Source organism: Stenella coeruleoalba (assembly GCF_951394435.1).
Source record: "Stenella coeruleoalba genome assembly, chromosome: 19".
NCBI lineage: Eukaryota > Metazoa > Chordata > Mammalia > Artiodactyla > Delphinidae > Stenella > Stenella coeruleoalba.
In genome coordinates this window covers 30147779-30171939 of record NC_137165.1, presented here as the reverse complement: position 1 = coordinate 30171939, position 24161 = coordinate 30147779, and the positions used below count along the sequence as shown (strand labels likewise).

General features: G+C 48.3%; 1 protein-coding gene across 4 annotated transcripts in view; it reads right to left on the bottom strand.

Moving 5' to 3' along the window:
- Window positions 1-24161, bottom strand: part of MSI2 (musashi RNA binding protein 2) — a 388646-nt gene that overhangs the window by 299697 nt on the left and 64788 nt on the right. The gene's annotated exons all lie outside the window — the stretch shown is intronic.

Genomic DNA, 24161 nt, shown 5'->3' with positions numbered 1-24161 from the left:
GATGCTGACTTATGACACATAAGACAATGTTAAATATACACTGACCACAAACTCCACGTTTTTCAAACAACCTCTATTTCCAATACTCAGTTTTGTGGCCCCATAAAACCACTTCCACTCTTGCCTTCTAGAATCAACTCTCGACCCAGCAGCTGGAGTAATCTTCTTCAACAGTTAATCCTATTACATCATTCTCTGGCTCAAATCCTTCCCAAGGATGTCCTATCACAATCTCCTTTTTAGGGACTTCAAGGTTCCTCTTATCTGGCCCCTGCCTCCCTCCTCCAACTCACATCCCACCCGTTCCCCATCGTACCCACTCCCCTCCCACTCCCAAGCCTGCTCCGGCCTAAAGACACCCGCGTTTGCTGTCGCCTCTCTCAACAGGGCAGTGACCTAAATCATCTTGTTCACTTCTGCATCCCCAGAGCCCAGCCTCTCTGCCACTATTTATTGAATAAATAAACAAAATTCCAGTCCTACGGCATCCACACAACACTTCAAATAAGGACGGCATGGAATCCTGGGCCATTTAATATCCTCAGGCTTTTCACCCCGAAACTTAGATCATCAGAGTTACGCTGTTGCCAGGAGTTGGCAAACCACATTCGGCAGAGGCCAAGCCCAGTCTCCCGTTCGTTCTAATACGATCTGTAAACTAAGAATGGTTTTTACAGATGAATACTTTAACTGATTTGATAAGAGAAAACAGTAACTTTGAACTCCAACTCACTTCCATTCTTCTCATTCGTAAATCTGTATTACAAAAGATTGTACTGTTACTGTTATTACATTTTGAATTTCGTCAGTAAAACATCTGTATAAATTTGTTTTCTCTCTCATTATGGTTAAGTACTTACCTAATATCCTCAATATCGCCTCTTGACCCACAAAGCCTAAAATATTTACCGTCTGGCCCCTTTACCAAAGAAGTTTGCCAACCCCTGCTATAGACTTACTATTTATCAAGGGGAAAAAGAAGAGTTACACGTCAGTCCAACCACGGCACCATCCAGGACTGATAGCGAAGGAGGAAACAAGACCAGGTCGTAAGTTGCTCTTAATGTCCTGGGACCCAGAAAAAAAAATCAGATTAAGTCTCTGACATACGGAAAACTCTCAATTCAAAGACCCTCGACATGAAATAGACATTCTGGTTCAACAAACACCCTTACAAGAGAAATGACCACATTACCTGCGCCACTGTCCACTCCACTTACCCGCTAAATAAGTAACTGAGGAAATAAGCGTCCATGTTTTACTTTAGAGTCTCTCCTTGTTCCTAACTGGACTGCGCCCAGTGCTTTGCGTCTGCCAGTAGCCATATGCTGCTGGAGATCCTACAGGACACAGACGCCCTCAGGACAACCCCAAGAAAACGCAGCGCTTCGGAACCACATCAAATCCATCAACACACCTCCATCCAGTGTGGAAGGCACAGCTGCGGCGCTTGCCTCCCATTCCGCCGCACAGCTGGTCCAAGGATGACTTAGACAGGCCAAGGCTCCACCCCACTCCCATCTTGGCCAGCAAAAGCGCAATAATGGTCTGGGAAACACAGGAGCCCAGACTCTACCTGAGTTGCCAGAATAGTGAAGGAAAGAACCGTGTCCTTCCCTGGAAGGGAGCACATGGACAGGGAACTGTCTGGGCAAAGATGGGCCAGGGGGCTGCTGACATTCAAATCATCATTAAATGACTCAACTTTCCAGAAATAAGAGGCATCAATCACACTGGGAAATTCTCCATCTTGACTTTTCTTTCTGGCTTCCGTGGAATAAAGCCGCAGAGTAGAGAACCAATTAATTTTTAAGCATTTCTTTAAAATTACAGGAATCGGGCTTCCCTGGTGGCGCAGTGGTTGACAACCTGCCTGCCAATGCAGGGGACACGGGTTCGAGCCCTGGTCTGGGAAGAGCCCACATGCCGCGGAGCAACTAGCCCCATGAGCCACAATTACTGAGCCTGCGCGTCTGGAGCCTGTGTTCCGCAACAAGAGAGGCCGCGATAGTGAGAGGCCCGCACACCGCGATGAAGAGTGGCCCCCGCTCGCCACAACTAGAGAAAGCCCTCGCACAGAAACGAAGACCCAACACAGCCATAAATAGATAAATAAAGCAAAAAAAAAAAAAAAATTACAGGAATCACCCTCACCCAGTCCAGTCATTACTAACTTCCTGCTTTCCACACCCGGATCCTTAACACCGCCCTGCAGAACTGCTCTGTGCCCGCGAGGACACAGGAGGAGGGTAGAGAAGCCTTGCTGGCCAGAGCAAACCGGTTGCCTAAGGAACCCCATCCGAATGCAATCCACCCAGTGAGGCACTGAGAAGCCTGAACACGTGAAAACAACTCCTTCAAGACCTAAAACCTAGTCCAGGTACAGCCTTTGCAAGGTAACAGGTATTCAGGGATCAGCTGACATCTACTCCCAACCCTCCCTTTGTCTCTCAGCAGGGCCCCTCTCGGTACCTGCTCCTAGAATTAAGATCTCTGTGAGCCTTGGCAGGGCAAGAAGACACACCGGAGCTCCGCACCGGGCAAGGCCACACAGACATATGCACAGTAGGAACAGGGGTTCTGAACACCGTCACCAGGAGCTCCCCCCTTCATCTGCCTCCCTTCTCTTTTCACCAAAGTCTTAAAATCCTATTTTCTCCCCTTCTTCCTCTCAAAACAAGAGGAGCAAACTTAAGAGTCCTCTATTCAAACTTCTGAAGTCCAGACTTCTAAAGAACCAATAGGAAGGGCAGCCACAGATTCCTCTACTTTGGAAAAATACCAAAGTGGCCTTAGGTCCCCAAAGATTCCTGCCCGGTGCAGCTCAGAGATTCCAAAAGAAACCCGCCACGAACTCACACCCACGTCCCTCGACGAATATTTGCTGAGTGCCTACTACGTGGAGGTGCTGTGCGGGGGACGCGACAGTAAACAAAACACAAGAAATCCCTACCTTCCTGGGCTTATATTCAGACACCTCATGTACCCTCTGGATTCGAAAGGCTCACAAAGAGAAGACAGCCTACATCACACCTTTCCCTCAGTGTTTCTCCACACAGCATGCCTTCTCATTCATTTAGCGTCTCACTCACTCACTCGCTCATCCATCCATCCATCCATCCATCCATCCATCCATCCATCCATCCATCCTCCCATCAACACTCTGTGTTGAACACAAACCCTGGGTCAGGCACTGAGCTAGGGGAGTGAGAGCTCTAGCATTTATAGACAGAAGGGGCTTCGGAGCTGCAACCTCCTCAGTGGGAAAGGGGAAGGGGTCATGGATTTGTCCTAAGGCTACACAAGCACTCAGTTCCTGCTTAGATGGTGCACTTGTTTGTGGTGGCTGGAGGTATTGATGGAGACTGGGGGAGGGGACAAAGCCCCTGCCCCACCTCTAAGAGGCCCTGGGGACAAGGAAATGAGGATGCTGTGGCCGCTGCCCTTCCTGAGGTTACGCTCTCACTGGTCAATGTACTCGTACGCTGGTTATGCTGTTTGACTCTCCAGAACCATGACTCTCTGCTCTTCTCTCTGCTCGGTGCCTGGAAAGACTGATCTCTGCAGGATGGGTCTCCTGGGCTCCCCTGGCTTTGGCCAAGAGAAGACACTGTCAGAAGAAGGTGGGAAGCGAGAAGTCGGGAGATCCGTCCCTGCATGGTGGGCCTAATTCTTCTTCCTCTGCCACAGCTCCTATAGGGCACCCCTTCCCATGACTCCATTGCACTCACTGCTCCCTCCTCTGCCCCTCTGGATAGAAGGGCAGGAACTGCTTGGGCTGCCATGATCCCCGGGTGCTTCATCGTTCCGTGTTGAACCTTTAACTCTGTCTACACCTCTGTAAACGGACCCCTCATTCAGTCTTTTCAATGACCCCCTCCCGGAGGCATCTGCTTCCTACAGGGACCTTGGCTGATACGATCCAGTGGGTGAACAAGAAGTCTGAAGTGCTGTGCACATCAACAGAGATAAGCCCAGGCTTCCAGGCGCAGGTGGAGAAGGGGAGGAGGAGTAGCAGAAGCTCACAGACAAGGCGATACTTCAGCAGAATAAGCGAGATGCAGGCAAGACCATCCCAGGCCAGGCAGCCCAGCAGCACAGAAGCACCAACAGCCAGCAGCGTCGGGGAACCACCACGGCAGGTCCGTACAGTGGGGCGTGAGCAGGACAAGTGACGATGCTTGAGAGGAGGGGGAACCACGTGACTCGGAACAATGCTAAGGCACTTGGACTTTATCCTGAAGCAATGGGCAGGCTCCAAGTGCCCATCGCATGGTGATTCCATCCAACACTCCATGTGTTTCCAGACATACCCCTTCCTCAGACCAACGGAAAACTGACATCCACTGGGGACAAATAAACGTAATCCCTAAAACAGGTATTCCAGAGAAATGTGTCTAAAATCTAAGGCAAAAGAAAATAAAAGCAATCAGACCATGAAATATAATGCACAGTAATATCCTTCTATGAAAACACACACACACCTGGCACTGTTAGCAACAGGCTTTGCAGCACGACCACCTCGGGTGAAAACACACCAATCATTAACAACAGGTTCTGAGGAGATTACAACCTAAATAACTACCATTGGAACACACAGGTTACTTAATATAAAGTGGTTCCACATGGTTCATTTATAATTCACGTGGCGTCAGTCGGCAAACGTCCACTCAGATGACATCTACTAGAGTCACCAGATGTGCTTTTATTCTTCCAAAAGGGTGTATTCAAGAGATTTTCAGGTACCACTGGATTCTAGAATATTCTTGGGTTAAAAAACTACTTCTTGGCTTCCCACCCCCCTCCTTTGGGTTTTTATGTGTATATATTCCTAAAGTTGGCTTTGAAAGCCTTCAAGTAGAATGACTTCTGAAGTCCATCTGCTCGATAAGCTCACCGTGAGCAGTGTTCTCGCCCTTGTTGTTGTTCCTGGGTCACAGCAGCTGGGACGGAACACAGCACACATGGGTACCAACCAGCTACTGAAATACAACTGATTAAAAGTCATCTTTTATGAAGAGTATTTCTACCACTGTCACTCACCACATGGCACTCAGACACTACACAGTTCAGGCTTCAGAAGCAGATTTTTAAATGTTTCATTCTTGTTCTTCTTTGTTTCTTCTTTCTTCTTCCCCCAGTGCATATAATGGACTCAAATGCTGAGAGCTTTCCCGTACTTCTTTAATCACTGTCAGGATGGCTCATAAATGTTAATTAAGAAGAAGATTTAAATGTTACTCCCCAACTGTGCCAAATTGAGAAGCTCTCAGTTTCCCATGCTCTTCCCGTGAGCTTTCATTCTCCAGGTCTGCTCCTTCAGACGCCCTTCCAATAAGCTCACGCACATGCACACGTACGCACGCACACACACACACGCACACACACACCCCCCACACAAGCGGGAGGATGATGGGCAGAGCACAAGCCCAACAGTTAGGAGGAGGGAGGGTTCACAGACAACAGCCCGGACCCCTCAACCTGGGTCTCTCAACCCCAGACAGAGGAAAAGAGTGGCCGGCCAGGAACCCTGATGGATGGCGAGCCCGACACTGCTCTTACTTCAGAAACTTCCAGAAGGCATCTCTGTGCCCCCAATACCTCCTTAGCCTGCAGGCCAGGACTCCAAGCCTTGGCTCTAGAGACAAAGCCTCTTGGTCCATAATTTGAGGTAAAAGGCCTACCTGGCAGAGTTAACCCGCACAAATGTTGACAGTATCAGATCTTTCCTAACTGAGGTGAAGCAGTAAACTAAGAAGGCAAAATATCCCTAGAGGGGATGTGACCTGGGGAGCAGAGGTAACTGACGAATGTTGCCTACCATGCCCCTGCAGGTCATCTTCCTGAATTCCACAGTCTGACTGGTGGCCTCTACTCCAATGGGGCAGCTCAGGCATTTGTCCCTACCCACCCAGCTCCCAGACTCCCCCATCTCAGCCCCTCCAGACAGCCAACCTCACACTCGTCACCACAGGTGTGTCCAAGCCATTGTCAGATGCACCGCAAGTCACTTGTGTCCCTAGTAAAGCACCGAAGTGCGCAAGGAACTTGGCGTTTAAGGAGGCACAGCTGGGGAATTTCCCGGTGGTCCAGTGGTTAGGACTCCGGGCTCTCACTGCCGTGGCCCAGGTGCAATCCCTGCTTGGGGAACTAAGATCCCACAAGCCGCGCAGTGCAGCTAAAAAAAAAAAAGGCACAGCAGATTCTAGATTCCTCCTAGAGAAGAATCACCCCTTCTATTGCAATGTGTGCATCCGCGAGTAGGAAAGAAAGGGTTAGACATGCAGCAAAGCACAGAGGAACTGTGCACACATCCTACAAATGAACCACGAGCTCGAAGAAGGCAGAAGCCAAATGAGCGTATCCTGCTCACCGCTGGCTCCTCACAGGGCCCGGCAGAGCGTCAGTGAGTGAGGGAAGGAAAGGACGGCTGGACACGTCCTGAGCCCAAAGTCCTGACAGAGGCTAAAGGATCACTTGGGCAACTTGAGGAGGAACTGAAGCAGGTGATGTGGGAGACCCTGCAGAACCTGCTCTGCCGAGAGAGACCCCAGGACAAAATCCCACTTTTCTGCTTCCCAGGGGGTACAGGTGCCAGAGGGAGAAACCCTGGGAAGTGACCTCGCTGAACATGCCATTGACAACCATGAAGACAGAACAACTCAGTGAAAGACCCCGGTGGGGAGAGAGGGACAGGAGACCGCACATCTGCAGCACAGTGACACCCACACAGGTGGGTCTGTCCCGATGGGGACAGGGTGCAAAGCAAGGAGGCCCGCGGGGAGGATGGGTCTCCTTTTCTTTTAGAATTTGAAAAGGGCTGCTATAATGCTGCATTCATTACTTAAAAACGGGAATAGTTAAGAACATTTTAAAAGAGCTAGAAGTCTCATAATTCACATTTTGATAAGATGGTACACTGTGGAGTAATCCATCAATCCCCACTTCCTTTCTAGAACGCAAGTCCAGAACACATCACATCATTATCGTCTACGCCAATATAAGAACAAGTGGGAAGGGCCAGGACTGTCATGACTCATTTCCAGGAACAATGGTGAACAGGAGTATTGACCGCAGGCTGATTAATTAAGGAATCTGCTAGAGTAAAATGCTGGCAAGTTTTCCCTTTGGAACTCCATGACAAAGACAGAAACACAACTGGTGTGTATTTGATAAGGCGACGATGTGGCCCAAAACCTTTAAGGCATTGTCTTAAAAATAACCAGAGTAACTTTAAAGTGCACGCGTGGGCACGCACACACTGATGCTGCGGACCCTCTGCATATTCTATTTAAATTTTGTTAGAAATGGGACACTTTGTCATATGTTTAATTAATGATTCAAACAACCACAAAAGGAATACTTGGTCTTAAAAGCATTTAACTTACAGCACAGGGAACTCTACATAATACTCTGTAATAACCTATATGGGAAAAGAACGTGAAAAAGAATGGATATATGTATAACTGAATCACTTCACTGTAAGCCTGAAACTACCACAACATTGTAAATCAACTATACTCCAATATCAAATAAAAAGTTAAATTGAAAAAAAGCATTTAACTCATTCAGCTCGGACTATAGTTAGTCGTGTTTTTATTTTCTGCCCCTATAAGAAACAGCTCTTTCTCAAACCCCCTGAGGGGCCCAGCCTCAGTTTCTCACACATATTCAATCAATGGGTTGGACTGATGAACTCAATGGCTTTGTATCTTCATTAAGAAAACATGAGATCCAAAAATATACATATTATTATTTACATTTCAAGTCTTCTTAAGAATAAATATTAGAAGGGGCTACTTTACTTGTTATGCTTTTTAAACTTCAAAAGGTTGCAATTTTTATGCAACTCTATAGAAATGCAAGAGGGCAAGTAATAATAAGACGAAATCTACGGTATTGATGTAAAGTTTTCTTATAAAATGTCCTTATGGTCAAAAAATGAATCAATGTTTTTTTGTGGGTTTTTTTGTTTGTTTGTTTGTTTTTGCGGTACGCAGGCCTCTCACTGTTGTGGCCTCTCCCATCGCGGAGCACAGGCTCCGGACGTGCAGGCTCAGCGGCCATGGCTCACAGGCGCAGCCGCTCCGCGGCATGTGGGACCTTCCCGGACCGGGGCGCGAACCCGTGTCTCCTGCATCGGCAGGCGGACTCTCGACCACTGCGCCACCAGGGAAGCCCAGAATCAATGTTTTTTAAAAGTATTAAGTCCAGGAATACATGTAGCATGAGGATATGGTCAAAAACATGAAGGTGATAAATAACATTTGGCAGATACAGACCTAACACTTTTCATCTCCCACCTGGACCTTCCTCTTTCTCCTTCTCCATCCACCACCTATATATTTCAAAAAGTAAGATGCAACCGTCACAACCCAGGCGAGCCTAGGAGAAAAGACTACTAAATGTAATGTGGTGTCCTGGATGGCATCCTGGAACAGAAAAATAGGCAGAAAAGAAAAACTGAAGAAATTAAAAGTGTGGACTTTAGTTCGTTTTTAAAAATAAGATGCTTTTAAGAATATATACCGTGCTACCTTCTGCATAAAAAAGAAGAGGAAATGAGAAAACATACAAATTTGTTTATCTTTACAAAAAGAAACACAGGAAAGACAAACCAGAAAATAAAGAAGTTGGTTACCTCTGAGGGTAGGGAGATGGAGGCAAGAGGGATAAAAGACGGGAGTGGCAAATCCTACCTACAAAATCCAAGTAATCTATGAACACTGTTATTTGACAATTTTGACTATACACCTCAGTTTCCAGCTGGGGGGTGGGGTGGGAGTTGGGAAAGAACTGTAAACAAATCCTGGACTCTGTAATAGCTTTGTGGTAGTGGAGGGGCAAGCAATTCTGGTTCTGTTTTCAATGTAATTCAGGACTGAGCAAACCAGAAAGTGGGCTGATGTTGAAAGTCAGCCTTCTCACTGCGGAGGGACGGCTGCCCAAGGATGGCATGCAGGAGGCAAGAAAGAACCCTGTGCAGATGGACTGGATGCAGGTATGGTATGAACTCACGATTTCTAAAATACCTATGGGTATCATGCATGTATACGTCCATATGTGTATGGGTGTGTGTGCGTATGTATCTTTACACTCATATATTTCCTAGAACTCTCCACTGAAAAGACCTAGAAGCAAAGACCCACGGTAACCATGAGCAAAGGCACTCTAGGAGCAATGAACACACCCAGCACTCAGAGCTTGGTGTCTAAATCCATTCCCTGGAAGAAGAAACCATCTCCCTGGAGAAATGACCAACTCCAGGGCTGGGAGGGGGTACACGCAAGGTGAGCCTGGAACATCTTTTTGTGTTAGAAAGTAAAGAAGGGCTTAAAAAAATGTTGGGAACCAGAATGAAAGGCCACTCACTGGCCAAATCTGGGACAATCTGAGCACCAAATAATTAGGTACCGTAATGAATAAGAAGCCATTGAAAAAGGAGGACTCCACGAGTCCACACCCATAATAAACAGATTAACAGAGGGAATGGCTCTTCCTTACAGCAGAATGCCAAGTGCCAAGTGGTAAGCATGGAGGGAGTGTGGTTTTGCAACCACCAGAATAAAGACTAGATCAGGCAAAAATCATCAGCGCATGCAAACTCTCAGTGGAAATTCTACTGAGAAGCACGGTCTTAAAGGGCTTCGCCCCCCAGACTTTTTTATTAGTTACAAGGGAAAACATCACAACTACATAGTGGAGAAAACTAAACAACACTTGACCAGGTGAACAAAATTAACATCAGCAAAGAGGGGCAGGTGGACCTCAAGTGCCTCCAGATGTGACACCCTGAGAAGGACACAAACACGTCTGTGTAGTGTCCCGGCCAGGAATGCGTAACTTGAATCTAATCATGAAGAAATATTAGGCAAGTATGTTCTCCTGGAGAAATGGGATTATATTCTTCATAAACGGCAATATCATAAAAGGGAAAGAAAAGCTGTGGAAATATTCCAGATTAAAGCAGACTAAAGAGACATTAGCAAACTAGATATAATACCTGATCCTGCCTTAGACCCTATATAGAGGGAAGAAGGATTCTATAAAAGACACTGGATCAACTGACAAACTGGAGAACAAACAGTAGATTACATAAAAGCACTGTATCAATGTTAAATTGCCTGAAGTTTATAACTGTACTGGAGTTATGTAAGGGAACACCCTGTTCTTAGAAACAGGGATTATTTAGGAGTGAAGGGTCATGATGTACACAATTAGGGTAAAAAGTGTGTCTACAAAGAGAAAGAGAGTAACGGATGGAGCATGGGGGGAAGAATGCTGACAGAAGATTGACTAGGTGTCCTCCCTACTTATTCTTAAAAACTTTCCTGTAAGTTTTAAGTCATTCCCTAATAAAGAGGAAGGGGGTGCTTCCCTGGTGGCACAGTGGTTGGGAGTCCGCCTGCCGATGCAGGGGACGCGGGTTCGTGCCCCGGTCCGAGAGGATCCCACGTGCTGCGGAGCGGCTGGGCCCGTGAGCCGTGGCCCCTGGGCCTGCGCATCCGGAACAGGCTCCGCAACGGGAGAGGCCGCAGCAGTGAGAGGCCTGCGTTAAAAAAAAAAAAAAAAAAAAAAAGAGGAAGGGGAGGGGAATGGAGAGAGGGAGGGTGGATGGTTTAGTGGCTAAACCTGGGGACTGCACCTACTGGCTTAGCATCCAGTTCGTCTCAGGTCATCCACCCCTGCATCTAAGACGGGCTCCGTTTCCTCATCTGTAAAGTGGGTCCAGATGGCTCAACCCTTACCTATCTCACAGGTTTTGGAGAAATATAAAGTAACAAACGTACAGAGACAGTGGAATGATTTTAATCCCATTTTCTGAGGGAGGACATTAGGATCTGTATCTCTTTCTTATCTGGTATCAGATGTTGTGAGACTTAATATTGAACTTTTTGCTAATTTGGGTGACCTCAAAAAGGAATCAAGGTCACAGAACTCTTAAGTTGGTATTATTTAAAATATATACTTGCCTAAACACAATCCCCAAAGTCATCGATGTATATCCTGGGATCATTTCAAAATGTGTGTGTGTGTGTGTGTGTGTGTGTGTGTGTGTGTGAACTGCAAAGACAAAAGATTGGGTAATAGACTAAAATTAAAACCGGTGGTTGTCGAGTGATACGATTGTAACTCATTCTATTTTCCAAAGTTTATATCACGTTATTTTACTTTTTTACTTTTTAAAGATATTTTTGTGGTCACTGAGACATTACTGAAAGTCTTCAAAATTCACTCAAGTTTCACACAACTATATGACACCACCAGATGCTGGTAAACTCCCGAAGGCGGAGAACATAACTGTGTGAGTTGATGAAACAATTTCTACGTATAAAGTGGATCTAGAGGTTTCTACCAGATACGCTGCCGATTTCCTAGTCCAGATTTAGATCTTCTCCCTCTAACCAAGGTAAAATGGCATTTTCCAACTTCACTCCCTCACTAAAATACCACAAAGTAATGACTAGACATCTCCTCACTAGAAGTCAAACAGCCAGGGAAGGTTCTACTGAACCTTGCCCTCTGAGGCTCCCCTTGACAATACCCAGGGGCTTCCTCCAAACCCAGAGGACAGAGGCCCAATCCAAAGGTTTGGAGAAAGATCACCGTCTCTGGGGTGGCCCATCAGAGCACTCAACTCAGAAGGTGAACTGAGTTTCAACACCACCTCTCACTGCCCAATCCTCCCGCGGTTGGGGGACAGGATGTCCACGTCCCAATGAGGTGTTTTGCCAACATCCCTCAGATCCACATCAAATATAATTTTCAAACCAATTAGCTCAAAAAGCATGACGACCAAAGCAGTATCTCCCACATCCTCATTTCAGGGCCATCCTATTCAATTCCTAATGAGAGGAAAGACAAAGGCAATAGAGGCAGTAGGGTCTACTTCAAAAATTCTTTTTCGTTTAGAAAACAGATCCTCTTTTGTTCTGGTTAAACACCAATTACTCTGCTCTCTCTGACATGCAAATCAGCTGAAAATAGGGCAATCTGTAGCTCACTCCGGTTCCACTGCAAGTTTGAATGAAGAAAAGAGAAAGAGGACAGGGAGAGAGGGGGTCAGAAGAGAGGGGAGATGAAGAAGAGGGAGGAGAGGGAAAACAGGAGCCACGGAGGCCGATCCCTGGGGGTCTTCAATTCTAAGTACTTTGTGCTCAGATAAAGCTCTTTTCAAAGGGCTTTTGTGTAATATTTGTGGCGGTGCCCATGAGCGGTGATTTTGCCATTATCCCAAAAAACAAAGCAAGGAAAGAAAAAGCACATTAAGGTCTGAAATACAAGCAAGAAAAGCAAATGTGGCCCAAAGAGCAGCTTACCCAGAGCTCCCACTTGCTACAAACACTCTCCCCAAAGTCATTCATCCACATCACGGAAAGAGAACAGAGAAGGACGGACAGACAGCATTCTGGCCTTAGGTGGTGCAGGTCCCCAGCCAGGTGAGGGTGTGAGGACCGAGCAAGGAAGCACCCAACTCCATCTCTCACTCAGGCACCAGGTGGTGCTTTGTTGTATCTTGTCTTCCTTCGTTTTAGTTAAGCTGAACTGATTTCAATCTTCTGAACGCATTATTACTTCTTAACGTTTTTTGAAGGTAGGTGTGTGGAACAGTACAATCCTAACTCTTCACGGCTCCAAAGAAAATCTCGAGCAGGGCTGCTCAGACCTTCTGGTGCCCAGGAATCATCTGGGGAGCTCGTTAAGATGCAGATTCTGACTCCAAGATCTGAGATGGGGTCTGAGCTCCTGCAATTCTAACAGGCTCCAGGGGTCACCTTCCCGGCTTCTCCCCCCTCCCCCCGCCCCCATTTACCTTCCAGACTCTGTCCTGACTTGACCTCCTTACCTGATCCACCTGGAAGAACAAAAAAGAGGGCTGGGAAAAAGGTCCAAGAGCTTCCTCACACCAGGCCCGGAACTCCACGCTCCCCCAGGTCGCCCCTGAATCTCTCCACAGTGTACCACCAGTTTCTCAGTCCCACCTGGGCACCTTCAGGACAGACTGGGGTACAGCAATGCAAATCCAGGTTCAGAGGAGAGCCCTGTTCCTGCTGAGGTCCCCTCCTGGCAGGTTCATGGGGACCAGTGCTGTCGGGGAGCAGCCCGACATGGCAGTACTGACCAGACGCCAGGCCTGCCAGCACCGACAAGGGCATCTGGGACACCGGGAGTTTCGGCAGAGGGGCACACGCTCAGTCTCCAGGGCCCAGCTCCAGGCCTGGCCCAGAGTCAGAAGGACCAGCACCCAATCTCCACTCCAATAAGACTCAAGTGTCTACCTGGCGACACTGCCGACTACAGACTTTTCCCCAGGAAGAAGTGTCCCGCTGCACCCCATGTCCCGGAAGGCTGCCGGCCACAGGGAGGGGGACCCCACACTTCCCCTTTCTGGTCCTGCCCTCCGTACCACCAAGGCTGCCAAGCAGGGCATGAATGTCCCTCTGTTTCTCGTGCCCCACCCCCTTGTCCCAAGGGGACAAAAGAAGGGAACTAACATTTGCTGGGCTCCTCCTATGTGTCAGGGACTGAGTCATTATTACATTTCATCTCATTTTAGCCTCCAAGGAGCCCTGCAGTGTTGACACCGGATCTCCATCTCGTAGGCCTTCGGTAGACTCAGCAAATCACAGCACAGCGGTTAGGGCTGCACGGTGCAGCGGCCGTCAGGGAGTGGGATCGAGAGGCAGACTCCATGTGTTTGGATACTGACCCACCATGTCGGGCTGCGTGTATCTGGGCCTCATGAAGGCTCATAAAATGGGGGAATGAAACCTTTCTCATCGGGTTGCTGTAAGGACCAAATGGGACTTCGTGGAGTTACGGTGAGACGGCCCAAGGCAAATGCTCAAGAAATATTTATTGTTATCACACAAGGTCAACAAGAGAGGAAGGGATAGAACCCACACCTGGAAGCAGGGGGCTGGCTTCCAACACCCAGTCTCAGGCAGGCCCACAACTTTAAAGAGAAGAATTCATTCTCCTTTACAGGGGACAGGGGACCCTGGGGGAAGCTCTCTCCAGGAGACCACAACCCAAGTCACACAGAGCACAGACCATGAAAAGCTGGAAGAGGTGCCTAGAGTTGTGAGGCCCAGAAGTCCTCATCTAGTGATGGAGCCGCAGCTCCGCAGAAGCACCCACTGACCACTCTAAGCACAGGACAGCCACAGCTCACTTCCCTGAACACGTACTTGAAGAATCTTTCCTGGGAGAGAAGAACGGCCGTACTGGCCATCATGGCGGATTGGAAAGGAGAAAGGGTGAGAAAGCTTATCAACCCCTCTCCACCGTGGACCTTAATCCACGACAGCACAGCCAGGACACGTGGGCACCAAACACTGAAGGAAGCAAGGCGTGGAAGGTGCCAGATGTGCCAGTTCCTGAGCCAGAAGACAAAGAATCCCACAAGTGGGACGAGCTGAAGGCTGGTCAGTGCGGATCAAACCCAAGGAAATGGAAATAGCTTTTACTTTAAGTGCCTGTAAAGACGAAACATCTGGAAAACCAGTTGGCTTGTTTCCTTCTTTAAGATGTTTTTATGTGGACCGCTGTTAAAGTCTTTATTGAATTTGTTACAATATTGCTTCTGTTTTATGTTTTTTGGCCGCAATGCATGTGGGATCTTAGCTCCCTGACCGGGGATCGAACCTGCACCCCCGACACTGGAAGGCGAAGTCTTAACCCCTGGACTGCCAGGGAGGTCTCAACTAGTTGGCTTTGAAGCTGGTCCTGAATCAATCCATGAGACCTAAACGACCTAAATATGCCGACCCCCTGGAGGCTGCCCCAAAGCCAAGCCAGGCTCCCCCATCCGGCTGTGCGCCTGCCTGCCTGCTGTTCCCAGGAGCGCCGTGTGATGGACAGTTCTAAGGAATACCCTATAATCTGCATTTATGCCGTTTGTCTTTTTGAAACATAAAATACAGATATTTGCATCATTTAACATGCGTGATTTTCTTCTGAAAGCCACAAAGAGAAAGAAAGTCTGCTCCGCGGCCCCTCCCCACCTCCACCATTCCCCTCTTCTTCAGCAGCCTGAAAACTTAAGCCTGGCACCCCTGACAAGCCAAATTGATCTGGAAAGGATCTTCAGAGGCTGGCTGCATTCAAAGAAAAAAGAAAGGACTCTCCTCCTGAAGAAGGCAAGGAAGACAAAGGGAGGCGTGAACGGGTCTCCTTCCCCACGCAGGAGGTGGCCTCCTGGAGGTGACAGCAGGGACGGCGGAGGGAGAGCAGGAAGCCCCACATTATCTGCACCCCTGAAACTGCAGCCTTGAACAAAAAGCCAAGGGGACCTAAATGAGGAAGAGAGGTTTCCGCACCAGCATGAGGGGGAGGCCTGCAGGCAAGACCCGCCCCTGGGCCGCTGCATCCAAGCCAGTTCCCCAGGCAGAGGCCGGCTCGGAGTCACGCAGCCTCAGGGGCCCCGAGCAACTGGGACCAACGATCTTCAGAGGGGCCTGAATCACTGGTCTTTATTTACGCTCTCGAGGACTCCTGCAGAGAAACACAGGCGTGGACCAGCCACGTGCCCCACGCTTCTCCGATGCCCCAGAGGCGCGTCCTCTGTGCCTGGCTCAGCAGCCTCCCGTTCGCTGAAGGGCAACGGCACCCGTCAGAGCCGCCAGGCCTCAGAGACAGCACTGGGCACTTGTGTGCATGGCACACAATCCCCCGTCCCCACCCTTGCAGGGCAGTATCCTCCCCACTCCTCCCAGGAGCAAAACGAGACCAGGGAGACTGAGCAGGGCGTCCCAGCCTTCTGGACAACTGTGCCTGTGCCCTAGACAGGCCCTCTGCAACTCACTGCAACAGCCCCTGGTCTGGCGGGTCACTTGTCCTCTGAGCATCTCCTGTCCTCAGCCGCTCCGCCACGCTCAGTGACTGAGCACCTACATTCTGGGCGCTGAGGGTAAGGCGCCAACAAGACAGGCGGGGCGGTCCGCTCATGAAATCTACCTTCAACACAGACACAAACAGGAGGAGTAAAATAAACAAAAACGACCGTCCACGGTCACCTCCGGGAGTCCACACATGCCGACAGGTGCTCCCCCATCACGACAGGGAGCGGAGACAGGCTCTTATCTCCCCCTCCCCTCTTAACGCAGGACCAGCAGACCCTGCCCTGTCCCTTCTAGAGAAGCCCCAGCCCAAAACGCAGGTGACGGGCAGGTACAGGATGCTCCTCACTAAGGAAAGCACCCCTCAGCCAACCTCTGCCTGCATCTCTGCCAGGAAAGGCTCTCTCCCTGGCCCCTCCCCATTCCCAGGTGTGTCCTGCTATGGCGATTACCTGCCCACTTGACTGGAAACTGTTGATGCCCACAGCTAACAACGCCCCAAATCATGGGCAGGGTCAAGTTCCCCTCGGGCACCTCTCCCAGCACCGGCCACTCACAGTGCCTCCTGGGCCTGCCCCAAGCTCCCGACACCCTCTCCACCAACAAAACTTCCTGGGGCCACGTTAACCACGCCTGGCTGTCTGCTCTCCAAAGGGACTACCATCTAACCTTGTAAGATAGCTCCCTGACCACCCTGCCCAACCTAAACATAATCGCCTTCAACGGGTCTTCTAAGGACGACACCCAGAGCAAACATTGAAAAACCATGATTCCCAAGGCATGAGTATGGATGTCCGGAAGACTGATATGGAAGAAATATAACGAGGGTCTTGAACGAAAATAACACAACTTGCAGTTTACTAAGGACTTATACAGGCATTATCTCATTTAGTCCTCACAACCGTAAGGCACGTAATATTATCCACATGTTACAGATACGGAAACTGAGACTTAGAATTTAAATAATTGGCCAATGTGGTAAAATCAGGTCTCAGATCCAGGCTCTCTAACTTCAATCTGCGCTCGTTTTCTGCTCTACCCTGTGCAGTCTTGTGGGGTATGAAATTAAATCCTTACACATCTCGTCCTTGCAGTTTTTACATCGAAATGATGGCATGTTATACAGCAATTAAAAACCATGTTTTCACAACCATCTAATGACGTGAAAATTATTACAAAGCACGATTAAATGAAAAAAGCTGAATACAAAAACGCACACACGGGACTTCCCTGGTGGTCCATTGGTTAGGACTCCACGATCCCAATGCAGGGGGCCCGGGTTCGATCTCCGGTCAGGGAACTAGATCCTGCATGCCGCAGCTAAGAGTCCACATGCTGCAACTAAAATACAGATCCCACATGCCGCAACTAAGACCCAGTGCGGCCAAATAAATAAACAAATATACAAAAACAAAAACGCACATACACACACGCACCTCAGTGTGATTCCGATTCTGGGTTTTTTCCAATTCTGCTTTTAAATATACAGGTATACACAAAATGATAACACACCAACACATTACAAAGCTGTTATGTCTAAGTAGTGGGATTATGAACTTTTTTTTTAATACCTTTCTATATGTTTTAAATCTTCTGTAAGGGGCAGGCATTCATTCTCTAATTTGGAAAAAATATTAATAACCATTACTTCTGGAAAGGAGGAAGCCACAGTTTATGCTTGTCAACAGACCAATCCGGGTGACCCAAGTCACCACCCAGACAACAACCCAACACCACTGCTCGTTGCCAACACCACTCCCGGGTTGTCACCACGGGAAGAGCCGCCAGAGACTCTCGGCGCGCCTGAGCACCTTGGCTAGCCAGGGACACAGAGGCCAGGGCCTTCCCAGAGGACAGAACCAGCCTCTGAGACTCCCCAGTCGTGACGGCTGGAGAATGAGGAAAGAGAGTGGGGTTGGGAGTCAGGGCTGAAGACAAAGTGAGTTTCAGACAACACAGTGCTTTTAAACATGGACCACGCCAGCGTCATCAACCAGTTGAAGTGAAAGATAATGACCCCAAACGGGTTCCTGGCATCAATCCTAGACCACAGCATCAGAAAAACACAAGCAACCCTGTGGGGCTTCAGAAAAGAAAACAAGGTTGGAGTCCACCTCATCAGGGATGGCATCCCGGTCTAACTGCTGGCTTCTGTGGAACCAACCTCCCTGAGCCTCAGTTTCCTCACCTGGAAGTCCAGGTTAAAATGCCTAGCCTATGGGAATTCCCCGGAGATCCAGTGGTTAGGACTTGGCGCTTTCACTGCCGTGGCCTGGGTTCGATCCCTGGTCGGGGAACTAAAATCCCGCAAGCTGTGCAGCATGGCCAAAAAAAAAAAAAAAAAGTGCTGAGCCTAGAAGATAACTGTAAGAGCTAAAAGAAATTGTGGTTGTCAAGCTCGGGGGGAGCCAGCTGCAGTACTGTGAGGGTCCCTGGAAAAGCCCATGTGGACAGGCCCTGAAGCCTCCAGCCAACAGCCTGCAAGTGAACTTGGAAGCAGACCCTCTGGCCCCAGTTGAGCTTTCAGATGACTGCAGCCCTGAACGACTGCTTGACTTCAACCTCATGAGGGACCTTGAACCACAACCACCCAGCTAATCCCACTCCAGATTCCTGACCCTCAGAGGCTCTGTGAGATAATCAATGTTGGCTTATCTTAAGCTGCTAAATTCTGGAGTGACTTGTTACGCAGCAATAGATAACTAATTCAGATTTTGGTTCTTGGCATACAAGAGCTCATACAAGAGCTCAGTGGATGGTTCCTACAATATTCCCTCATTCCATGTATGTCAAAACAGTCATAAGATGCAACACTGATTACTAACAGCTTTTTCAAGAAAAAAGAAATGCTGCTGTTTTAAACATATACGTTAAGTATAAGATGCATCCAAAGTGGAAAGTTTCCCCTGTCTGATCTTCACCTCCAAAGCTATTCCTGCCAGTCTTCCCCATCAGAGGTTCCTACTTGCTCAGTCCAAACACCCTGGTCTTTCCCTTGACTCTCCTCTTCCCACGCTTCCCCCTTCCCCATCTTCAGCAAATCCCATAGGCTCCACCTTCAAGACATATCTGGAATCGAACCACTTCTCACCACCACCACCCTGGTCCTTGAACCAGCAGAGCAGCCTCCTAACTGGCCTCCTTGCTTTCCGCTCTGCCCCTCTGCAGTCTCCACGTCACACAGCAGCCGGTGGTCTTTCTAAGATGGAAGCCCTCTCTTACCAGTCCTGTCCCCCAAACCCTACTGAGGCTCCCCCTTTCATGCAGGATCGATGTCCATGTCCTTACCAGAGTTTCAGGTGATCTGCCTAACCCACCTTGGCTCCTTCTGCTAGCGCCTAACTCAGCCCACGCAGATCCTTCCTGCTTCTCCTCACACAAGCAAGCTTCTGCCTCCAAGACTCTGCCATCACGGTGCCCTCCACCAGGAGCACCGTCCCCAGACAGCATTCATAGAGCTTCCTCACAAACGGCATCTCCGAATAAAGGTCTTGCCTGACAATCCTATCTAAAATGCCACTCTCCTCCCCATTCCAGTCCCTAGGCCCTGCTTCATTCTTTCATAGCACTGATCTCTAACCGACATCTTATATCCCTATCTGCTCACGTCTCACTGTCAGGATTTTGTTAAGTTCACTGTTGCATCCCCAGTGCCTAAAACAGCTCCTGGTACATAGTCGGTGCTCATAATATATGTCAAGAGTCAGCAAACTTTTTCTATAAAGGGCCAGATAGGAAATACTTGGCTTTGCATTTCTTACAATCTCTGCCACAACTACAGTCGGCCCTCTGTAGCCACAGATTCTGCGTCCCTGGATTCAACTAACCCCAAGGGCCAACTCTAAGGGACTTGAGCATCAAAGTTTGGTATCTGCAGGGGTCCTGGAACCAATCTCGTGCAGACACCGAGAGACAACTGTACTCAGTGCTGCTGTTATAGCATGAAATCAGCTGCAGATAATACCCAGCAAGCTAAGAGTGGCAGGATTCCAATAAAACTTTATTTATGAAAACAGGTGGTGGGCCGGATTTGACCCACAGCTGTAGTCTGCCAACACTGACCTATTTGATTAATTATTAAAAAATATATTTGCCTCTCAAATGTAAGACTGTTTTCCATCTTCAAACTGAACAATACAGGGGAGGGAGGATGGGCTGGAAGTGCATCTCTGAGGGTTCTGGGCAGAATTCAACAAGAACTTCTCCCAAGATGAAATGGGTGATTAAAAACCCAAATGGACAGCAGGCTGGCCCATCATTTGCTGGGGTCTTCCAGCACAGATCAGATGCTCTCATGCATTTAGGAGGTGGCTGATGTAAAGGCAGGTGGCAGGCCAGCTTGCCTCGCTCACATCTCTTAAGAACTGCTAGGCAGGTACAGGTCTTAGATTCCAGCATGACCCACCATCGCCAGAATGACATCGACCAGTTCTGACACTATCCACTTACACTATCTTTCTTCCAGAAGAAAACCTACGGAATCACGCTTGCTGACTTCTCAGGGATGGGGGCGGGGTGCAGGAGAACACCAACAGAGCCAAAATATGTCCAGAGAAAGATATCCTGGCACTGACAGGATCCTGTGCAACACAAAAGAACAGTCATGAGAAGAAAAATATGCAACTCTGGCAGCCAGGCTACTAGACAAAGATCACGCTTCTTTGAAATTAAGCACCGAGAAAAAAGGTAGATAACCACAGGGTGCGGTTTAAAAAAAAAAAACAAAAAAAACGCGCGTTCAAGTCTTTCTGCTTTAATTGCCGGTAATTTCATAGTTCAGTGTCTCCTGCCAGCTTTGGCTTGTTTCTCTTCCCAAACCATTTTGCTCCAGCTCAACCCATTGGAGGAAGCATTTTAATGAGAACTTGGGGAGCGCTGCTTTCAAAGGCACTCCCCCGGCTGCCCTGCCAGTCCTCCGCCGAGCCCCCTTTGTAGGCTCACCTTCAGCGCCGCCCCAGACAGCCCTTCCAGGGAAGCTGTGAGGCCTGCCGCTTTTAATCACCACCTGCCCAGAGGGCAGGGGACCCTGATGGGCTGTTTCATTTCATCCAACTCTCGGATTTTATCAGCATTTTGCCACTGTCAAAGAGGAGGGAAAAAAACAGGAATCAAAAGCCCTTCCATTTGAGGAAGGAACTTTTGACTTCCTAAACCCAGTCTCAACTTCGGTTATCTTATTTCAAACTCAGAAGAAACGCACAAGGCAGCAGAGCAAAGCTTAACTCTCCATCCTTCCGGGTGTGCAGCGAGTATCTACCGAGTGGCCCCCTTGTGTTCGTTGTGGCAATGGGGAGGGATACAGTCCTTGCTTCCCTGGAAGTACCAATGAGACGGAACAGATCCCCACGGTGCCAGAGGGACACGAAGGCACAGAGAAGCAAAGTGACCTTCCAAGGTGACAGACTGGGGTGAAGCCCTCACAGCTCAGCCAAACAGGTCGATGTGGCCCGGGCGGGCCACATGATAGCTTGAGACAAGGAAGCGCTTCATCTTTTTATCTTCCGGAAAGGTACGCCAAACCTAGAGGGCACATTGTTTTCTCCTTTCTTATTAAAAAAAATTTTTTAATAAGAAAAAGTTGGCTTGGTAGATCGAGAATAAACCTGTTATGGGCTTCCCTGGTGGCGCAGTGGTTGAGAGTCTGCCCGCCGATGCAGGGGACACGGGTTCGTGCCCCGGTCCGGAAGGATCCCACGTGCCGCGGAGCGGCTGGGCCCGTGAGCCATGGCCGCTGGGCCTGCGCGTCCGGAGCCTGTGCTCCGCAACGGGAGAGGCCACAACAGTGAGAAGCCCGCGTACCGCAAAAAAAAAAAAAAATCAATAAAAATAAACCTGTTAAAAAAAAATCAGAGTTGGAGGAAGGAAAGAAAAGACATCAAATGCTATTGTGAAATTTCCAAAGGGGTAGAAAAAATAATGCTAGATACAATAATAGTAATTTGCTAGCGATATATATAAAAAAATATATATTGCGTGTGTGTAAATATATACACACACGCACATATATACATGCGATTTATATGTGCTAGGCATAGTTCTTGAGGTCTTAGGTATTAACCCACCTAATACTCACTGAAACCCTATGAGGAAGAGATATTATCATCCCCATTTTGCCAATGAGGAAAGTGAGGAACAGAGAGGTTAAATAATTTGCCCAGAGTCACACAGCCAATAAAGTAATAGAGCCAGGATTTGAGCCTTGGCAGTCTGGCTTCTGAATCCATCCATGCTCTTAAATATTTCACTAATCTATCCTCTCTTTCTCTGTCTCAGAAACTTTTTGCACTTTTCTAACAGCATGAAATCCTTGCAATTTACCATGTATTTTTCTATGTGTTTGTTTATAAAGTATTCTTCTTAACCCATTTCTTTGCACAAAGGCTCTGAGATAACTAACAAGAGACATAAAACCAACAATAAAATTAAAATTAAGGAAAATCACGCCCATGGAAAGGGGATATTATTAATACACCAATAAAAAGGCCAATGACTCTTCACACCTTGCTCTAAGCTTCCTGGCAGCCCAGGTAAACAGCGCAACATGATCAGTTACAGAATTTTCTTTATCAAAAGGAGAAAAGCTTATCAAGTTCCTCAGAGAGAACCAAATTTTTCTTGTCACTAAATTTCCATAGAATTTTTGCATTTAGTAATAAGAAGAAGTACAATGAGGTGGTAGATAAATGTCCTTGCTGATATATTTTTACTCTGATTTTAAAATCAAGGTTGTAACCTTAAAAGGAACTCAAGAGAAGGCAATTCTACAAAAAGCCTGGAGTAATTCTGTCCGAGTGTGTAGCCTTCCAGTGGGACAATATCACCCTACAGGTTCCACGAGTGTAAAGTTACAAAACGGAGAGGATTACAAAAAACTTTTCTCTGTAAACAGGCAGATCCTCGGGGTGGCTGACAGGCCTTCAGTGCTCTAAGACAGCTCCTGAGAAACCAGGTCACTGAGGAGGGTGAATACAAAGGACGGTTACACACCAGGCAGGCAATCTGTCCCCCCATCGCATGAAATGGGGCTTCAGGAACCACTGGGGCTTCCGTGCTCACGCTGCTGCTGCACAGATGCATCTCTAAGAGCTTTCAATCTTGCTCTGAGGTGGCAGAAGAAAAGCCACAGCCCTTTGAATGACCAGCCCCAGTGTGACCTGTGGTAGAGTTCTCACCTCACGAAGTCCCCTTCTTGACATCTCAACTCTCCTACAGAAGAAGCTACTGGAAACCCCCTCCTACCTCCTCCGCCTGCCTGTTTCCCGGCTTGCAGGCCTGAAAAAAGAAATGTCTGCCTATGGTTGAGGGTTCACCAAGGCACCTCGTAGAAATGTACATGGGAAGGCTGCGTCCTGGGTCGGTTCTCCAAGACAGTTTCATTATTTGGTTTAAACTGCCTGGAGACACCAAGGAACAAAACCTCTTGGAGTTAGAAAAGGAATATAATCCAACCCCTCATTTTACCAAGAACAGAAATCAAAGTCCTACAGAAGGTCACAGGCACTAGAACTTGAACTCCAGGGTCCCGCCCCTGCCTGGCCAGGGCTCCTCCTACCACTCTGGGACGCTCCCCGGAAACAGGCAGAGTGAAACCCAAGTGGGTTTTGAACTATCCACCTCCCTCAACACACTGTTAGGCAAGAGACCAAGGACTCCTAGGGCCTGTGTATCAGGAACACCTGAGACCAACGTCTTCCCGGGCTCCGAATCACACAAGTCTTCATCTGTTTACGAGGCCAGCATTAATGAGAGGCTCTTCGGAGTCAAAGTGAGGAACAGAAGGGCAACCAAGAGACACGGCCACGCTCTGTTTAGCATTGACTAACCCCAGGCCCAGCAAACTGCAGCCGGGCTGCACTGAAGGCTCAGGCCTACAGTTTGCCTTTGGACTGGCTGCCCTCGGTCCAGTTTGCTGACTGAAAGAAGTTGGAAACTCTACCATCCACCCTCCCGAGTCATTATTTAACAACAAACAGGAACTATTTTTAGAACTTTTTCCATGAAGGCGCCATAGGCAAAGGCCACCAACCTCTGAGACACAGAAAGGTTAAATAAGGCTATCTGACCAAAAAAAAACAGCAACAACAACAAAAAAAACCCACTTTAATAGGCAACTTCCACCTCATATTCATCTGCTCAACACAGTTTCTAATTTTATAAATGGACCTTAAAATTAACAGGAGGATAGGCAGCTTTTCCCAGGAGCCTCCAGGTCCCCTCTGCAAAATTACGTAACTCAGAAAACAAGGCTTCTGATTTTATGATGCTCTCAACAGCCTGCCGGCTGAGCCGAGTTCGCGGGGCCACACCAGCTTCCCACAA